This window comes from Scylla paramamosain, chromosome 20 (genome assembly GCF_035594125.1).
Source record: "Scylla paramamosain isolate STU-SP2022 chromosome 20, ASM3559412v1, whole genome shotgun sequence".
NCBI classification, from domain to species: Eukaryota; Metazoa; Arthropoda; class Malacostraca; order Decapoda; family Portunidae; genus Scylla; species Scylla paramamosain.
Window position 1 is genome coordinate 12,614,059 of NC_087170.1, and position 7,436 is coordinate 12,621,494.

Here is a 7,436-nt window from a genome sequence, read left to right on the forward strand (position 1 = left end):
TGGTTGTTTTGTTCACATATAAAGAAAACACTTTCAAGCTTTTCTTGTCTTATGATATGTGTTGCAACTTCAAGTTTTTTGGAATAAAAAATAAGCAGTAGAGCTCTAGCAAATTGGAAATGGATGACTCAGAGTTGTTCTCTATAATAATGAGGCAAAAAAGTTTTTTTTTCCACTCATATTATGATACATTTTGGATTTTTCTGTGGTATTTAAGCCAAACAGGCTTTCTTTTAAGTAGCATTATGCAAACCTGCATTCTGCAGCAAAACTGTGGTGTGTGTGTCTTACCGGGTCTGCTTGGCCCTTCGTCAGGTCAGGCTTGTAGGTCATAGGTGGCCTGCTGTAAGTACCCAGACCAGTGACAGTGAAGGTGCCGCCAGCTGAGGGCAAAGCAGCATGCTCCTTCTTGGTCGTCTTGGTGGTGCCAGAGGTGACATACAGGGTGCCATAGTCTATGCTGCCCCAGCACATTGAGGTGACACTTGGCTGGAACTGGCACACTCCTTGCCACCTTCTGCTGCCTTGCGTTCACACACACCACCTAGGGATGAGATGATAAGAATTATGAGCACCTGAGAGAGAGAGAGAGAGAGAGGGAGAGAGAAGGGTACTCACCTTGCTAGCAGAGAAGCAGGCGAGCCACAGATTATCATCTTGGTCAATAGTCATCCCGTCAGGCACTTCTGTCAGCCCTGCAGTCTCAAAATCCAGAACACGCTATCCACCTACCATGACAAACTAGTACAGACCTGCCACATAAACCTGCTCTTCATGAATCTAACGAGACTGAGTCCGGTAAGTCACAGGTAAAGAGATCTTTCAGTACAGTTTTGTATCGTGTCTTCATATCTTTAGCGACAGCTTGGTAGGTTGATAGTTAATTGTAAGCATCACTGTAACCAGTAATCTATAGTATGGGTAGCACACGGAATTCGTGTATGAATGGAAACATATAGCAAATAAAAATACAATAGGTAGAACAGAGTAATATTAAGGAAGTAGGAGCAGAAATTTAAGTGGGAGAGTCAGATCCTAAAAGTGGGACGCTTCACTTACTGACGGTTCCCTCGGCGTCGTCGTAATCGAAGTGGTAGACGTAGCAGTCGAAGGAGTCAGCGAATGTGTTTCTTGTCGCTGCTCAAGCCATACCAATTGAAAGCGTTGCCTGTGATAAGAATGGAAATATTTTAAAGTATATAATTATTAATCAAGAACAGACTTGCGAATGCTCTCTCTCTCTCTCTCTCTCTCTCTCTCTCTCTCTCTCTCTCTCTCTGTTTCCCTCGATTTTGATGTCGCCGCTGTTAGCTCACACGTGGACTTGTATATATCTGTAGCAAATACAGACCTACTCTTCCACCGAGAGGGCAGTGCAGGACAAAACTCTGGAATGAGCACACACTGTATTATTCATCTACACATCGAATAAACGTCCAACACTGCAAGATGTAACTCCTTCATCCTCCTTCTTCCCGGTACATGTCTGAAGTAGCGGAAATCCGACTGTACTGTACGTAGTACATGTGGTGGCAGCGGTGCGACTTTCTGGAACAACTTAACGGGTTCACTTTCCAGGTACATTAATTATTACTGACTTCTGGGCCCTGTATTTGAGTTAAGGCGTGTGTGGATGTGTGTGTGGATTTATGAATACGTGCGATTGTTTCTGAATGTGTGCTAGCGTATGTGGGTGTATGTGGGCGTGTATGGGTATGGATGTGATGTAATCTTATCTAATCTATGGATGCGTGTGGGCGTTTAAGTGTGTGTGGGCATGTGTATGGATGTATGGATACGTATAGGCATGTATGAATGCCTGTTGCATTCATACATGCCTGTGGTGCGTGTGGCCTAAGTGGGAGTCCATGGGCGTACATTTTCTTACGTAGGCGTGTGTGAAAGCATGTGTGGTTTTATGTGGGAGTGTGTATGTATGTATGTATGATACGTGTATGGATACGTATAGGTATGTATGAATGCCTGTGAATGCGTGTGGGTGTGTGGGCTTGCGTGGACATGTATAGATGTGTGTGGGCGTGTGGTGAAGCATGCATGGGTTTGTGTGGCGTGTGTGAACTAATAAGGCTGAGATAAATTGGAGGGTGCCCGCGACCAGTGGTGGTTGTCATGGCAGTGCAGGACGCCGAGGACGCCGTGCTGAGGAACACACTATCTCTGAAAATATTTAAAGATAATTTCAAGAGAATTTACATAAAAAAAAAAAAAGGATCTCCAACTTAGTATCCGAGCAGAATGGAAATGTGTACGAGAAGCTGAAAAAAAAAAACAAAAAAAAAAACAGCGATCACAAAACAGGATGTGAAATACCAAGAAGAAATGATACCGCGACAACGTTGTCATTGATGTGTTGGTAGCGCAGTTTTCTCGTAAGGAAAAAAGAGCTGAAAACCTTGTCAGGAAACATCTGTGTGAGTCACCGCCGCGAGGCAGGAAGGCCATCGCAGCCAAGATTAAAGAATATCCTTTGATCCTGGTCGCAGCGAGGAGGTGCTTGGCATGTTGCTTATCACAAACTCTTGCAAAATTCGTGGAGTGTGTTGGCATAAGTATCGTAAACTAAGTGTGGATAAATTTCTATCTCGAATCATGACCCTTATCCGGCTTTTGTTATACACCTGCAAATTCTCAGCATTATACAGATGTATCATTCGTTTCCATACAAGAAAAGTAAAGAACTCTGATGATATTGATAGATACGTTTTAATTGGAGACTTCATTGCTCGCTTTGGTAGAACTGTCAAAATGATTCCTTTTCGGGGAGGATTGAAATGATTCCTTCTCAAGCAGGAACACCACTGGGTGTGTCGTATGTTGGCGCGTAGGTAAGAACCTGCCACTGGGGCGCTGCATGAGATCTGCAAGACTGATATTAATGATATGGGCATACAATTGGCATTTGAAGACGACAGCGGCCTGTTTTGTCATTAAGGCGACGTAACCCGTATCTCTACGTGACTCTTCCAGCACACAGTGTGTGTGTGTGTGTGTGTGTGTGTGAAGGCTGCCATATAAGTAATCGTTGTTTACTATCCATTTCAGACCTTATCAGAAATCGCTTTGGGCAACTATCTTGTATACAAACAGTAGGAGGAAGGCAAGGAGGGAAAGAAGAAACAGGAGTAGATAGAGAGGACAAGAAGTGGTTGTGATACACTACAGCGCGTCTTCACTCCATCACGCATTACCTTCCCTCACCCAATGCCTATCTTGCCTCCTGCCAGCTTCCCTTGAGAGCCAATAGTAAAATCCTTAACGACACACTCTCGGGAATACACTGTAGCGTCATCAGTGAGAGGTGGGCGTCAGACAAGCTGTACCAGTGTCAAATACCGATCCATTAGCTGGTTTAGAAGATTTACTAAAAACGATGCCTTGCGGATGTGAAATAGATAGAGATTTGTAGTTTGCCATGTTGTATATAAAAGTATGTAAATGAGAAGCAAAAAAAAAAAAAAAAAAAGGCCATGGAAAAGTCAAGAACAAAATAGCAATCAAATCACGACAAAAGTTATCAAAGGACTCCCTCTTCCACCCACCACCCATCCAACGGAAGAAAGGTAAACGGCCGGTGGTGAGTACAGACTGTAATAATGGAAGTAGGTAGTAGTGCTTGTTTGTATGGTATTCTCTCTCTCTCTCTCTCTCTCTCTCTCTCTCTCTCTCTCTCTCTCTGTTAGGCACTGTTACACTCCGACTCGCACACCTGTTACTGCCTATTGGTGAGAGAAGAGGGGAGTAAGTATAAATGTACGAGTCTCCAGGGGATGAGTCTGACAGGGCGGTGACAACTACGAGAATGTGCGGCGTCTTGGATTTTTTTTCTTAGTCCAGCGAGCTCCGCTCAGCCCCATTAGTTGAGCTTAAACAGCATTCGTTCGTGTGTTTGTTTACAGCGAAAACCCCAGTCCCTAGTCCATGACGTCTTCATGACGTGTGTGATGTCACGGTCTTTTCCGCCAGTAGCTGACGACTACGTCACCTGTAGTCGGGCGGGAAACACTGCAGATGACAGGGTGGGTCTCAGTTTGAAGGTGGCTGCCACAGTGACTATGTGAAATAAGTGCCAGTACTTTTATTGGACAATTGCCGTACCATTACATTTGCTTGACAGCTCAGCGATAGTGTGCCTTCCTGCGGCTCTTGCTTGCAATGTGTGCAGCGTCTGGAGTGTGACACGCGCCGTGAGTATACACCGTTATCTGATAAGGTTAGGTTAGTTGCGTAAATGGTAGTTTAGGTTCGGTTAGGTTTGATGAGTGGCCTTAAAGGGGGTCCAGGGGGCGAAACACACACACACACACACACACACACAGCGAAAATTGATCCTGAAAATAATGTGTCTGGAGTGTGGCAAGTCTTGTAGGTAATATAAACTGGAAGGAGGAAGAGAGAAGTGGATATATATATATATATATATATATATATATATATATATATATATATATATATATATATATATATATATATATATATATATATATATATATATATATATATATATATATATATATATATATATATATATACCAATTATTGAATACTAGAAGTAATGATAATCTCCAGTTGGCCATTTATTTATTTCCCTTAGTTTGTTTTCGCCCTTCATCTTTGTGCAGAGAGAGAGAGAGAGAGAGAGAGAGAGAGAGAGAGAGAGAGAGATCTGCTGTCTGTGTTTACATTTCGTGGTCGGTAGTTGACATTTCGCTCGCTGTAGATTTGCGTGTTTTTCATGTATTTTCCGGTCTCTAACGCCGCCAATACAGTGGCGGCAGGCAGTGTGTGTGCGTGTGTGTGTGTGTGCTCGACAAAGAGAGACGGACAGAGAGAAGGGGGGATGAACATAAGGGCAGGAGGAGTATTTTGGTCAGCACTGGTCAGTCTTGCCCCATACACACACACACACACACACACACTAGTGAGTGTGCAGTGTGTGTGCGTGTGTGTGTGTGTGCGCGACAAAGAGAGACGGACAGAGAGAAGGGGGGATTGAACATAAGGGCAGGAGGAGTATTTTGGTCAGCACTGGTCAGTCTTGCCCCACACACACACACACACACACACACACACACACTAGTGACCAGTGTTTCCATATTCCCTGGAGCTTCCTCCTGCATTAAACACCACCAAGCATCATCAAAGAGACACGACTGCTTAATGACAGTGATGGAAGCAGAATGTTTTCCTCGGCATTGGTCAGTCTTAACACACACACACACACACACACAGACACTAGTGACCAGTGCTTCCATATTCCCTGCAGCTTCCTCCTGCATCAAACACCACCAAGCATCACTAGAGAGACACGGCTACTTAATGTAATGTGAGTACAGTAATGACTGCCACGGTTAACATCACCGCCTACACCATAACACTCAACCCTTCCTCCTCCCTCCAGTAGCGTCTTTCAGTTCTTCATTATTATTCGTTATTAGGGTACTTTTTGAGATTATCGATTTATATTTTACTTATGTTTATATCTGAGTCGCGATATAGCTTGAAATTTAGTAAAAAATAATGAAGGATCGTCAAAATGACATCTGCGGTAGACATAGGTCGTCCCTACTCAGCCATTATTTGCTTTATTTCTCACGTATTGTAAGCCAAACATGTCACAAAATGTAGCCTCAGTTCGAATTTTCATGTCCGCCTGTGAGGTATATCGCCATTGCCTGGCTTTAGTGTGATAACAGAGTAATTCAGGCAAATTAGCGGCCGCCATGTTTGATCTCTACAGGCCCCAGCCTGCTCTTCGGTTCCAATATATTTTCGTTTTCCTTAACTCTTTAAGTTCGGTTTCTAAGTAATTTTTTATGGTTTGTATAAATGTTTCGTTGCTTATGAAGTGGTTTTGAGGCTTTTGTTAAGGAAATGTGTTGTATTTGCTGTTGTTTATAACGTAACTATAGGCCTGTTTTTGGGCTGAATTTTACGGAACCCCATTGTTGGCTTTTTTATTCGAGGCTATAATGAAGTTCTTTATACTTTAAAAAATCGCTTATGATTTTTAAACTGGTTTGCCGTCCTGTTGAGTTAAATATGTGGACTTTAAAATGATTTGTGGTCCTGTTAAAAGTCGAAATGTTGACATTTTTTATTTCCTTATTTCCTTATTTGAGCTTTTAAGTAACTCTAGGTTATTTGAAAAAATAGTTCAGATTTTTTAAAGTGCTTTGCATTGCTATTAAGTTAAAATGGGTGGACTTTTCAATGTTTTTTATTCGTGTTTAGGTTCCAACACTTTTTTTTACAGATTTATTTTTCATTCGTTTACTTCTGGTTCTAGGTAAGTTTTAATTGATTGAAAAGATAGTTCATATTTTTAAAGTGTTTTTATTTCTGTTAAGTGAAAAAATAGGTAGACTTTTCAATGGTTTTAATGGGGTCAAATGTTCCAACGTTTTTTTCATAATTCATATTGATATTTCTTTCATACTACTGAGGCTGGAGATGTTATAATATTATGAATATTTATTAAAGTAATTATCAAGTCAGAATATATAATGCATTCCAACCTAGCTCCATTTTTTCTATGGGTCAATTTTAAAATGAAATACGTTACGCACGTATCCTGGCGTGACGTCACGACCTTAGGTGTGACGTCATCAGGGGGCCAGGGGGGGGTCTCTGCCACAGACCCTTATCTTCAATATTTCGAGTAATTTCTAGTATTTTTGACGTTTTTCCGTGTGTTTCTTAGCTCAGGCATGTAGATATTAGTTGTAGGAGGAAGAAAAAAGAATAAATAGGGAAGGAGGACGAAAAAGAAAGGAGAAATGAAGGAGGCAAAACAGGGAAATCCTAAGACAACAATATTTAGCTTAGTTTTCTATGCTGCCCTGCCTTTGTTTGTAATATTTTCCTTGCCTGAGAGTGTCAGACTTTTTAATGTGTTTGGATGCGTTTTTTAGGTGATTGAGTGTGTTTGGCGTGTTTTGGGTGCATTTTGGTTTGTCCGGGTTTGTTTTGTAGGTGTTTGAATATGTTCGTGGGTGTATTTTTTGTGTGTTTGGAGGTGTTTTGAGTGTGTTCTGGTGATTTTAGGGTATTTTGGAATGTTTTAGATGATCTTGGCTGCCCTTTAAAGTGATTTTGGGTGTTTTGAGTGTGTTTTGGGGTGAGCCAGGGAGGCAGGAGGGAATGGTTAGGTCAGGTTGTGGGCTGGTTAGGGATTATTTGGGTGTGGTCTGAGGTTAACTGAGGTATTTTGAGACTGGTTAGGATTTTTTATGTGTGTATTGGGGTGTTTTGTGTGTGTTTGCATGCGTTTTAGGATGTTTGGAGTGGTGTTTGGGGGTGTTTTTGTGTTGGGAATGTAGTGGATAGAGGTGTTGCAGCGCTTGTAGGACAGCTCCAGGACCACCTTGTTATGTCTCTAAGTAAGTACACGCTGATCTTTTTTTATGGTATTTATT

At 41.9% G+C, this 7,436-nt stretch overlaps 1 long non-coding RNA gene across 1 annotated transcript in view; it reads left to right on the forward strand.

Moving 5' to 3' along the window:
- Window positions 1-4,644: 4,644 nt before the first annotated feature.
- Window positions 4,645-7,436, forward strand: part of LOC135110348 (uncharacterized) — a 7,017-nt gene continuing 4,225 nt past the window's right edge. The window contains exon 1 of the long non-coding RNA XR_010273203.1: window positions 4,645-7,400. This is a non-coding gene — a long non-coding RNA (uncharacterized LOC135110348). The remainder of the gene's footprint in view (window positions 7,401-7,436) is intronic.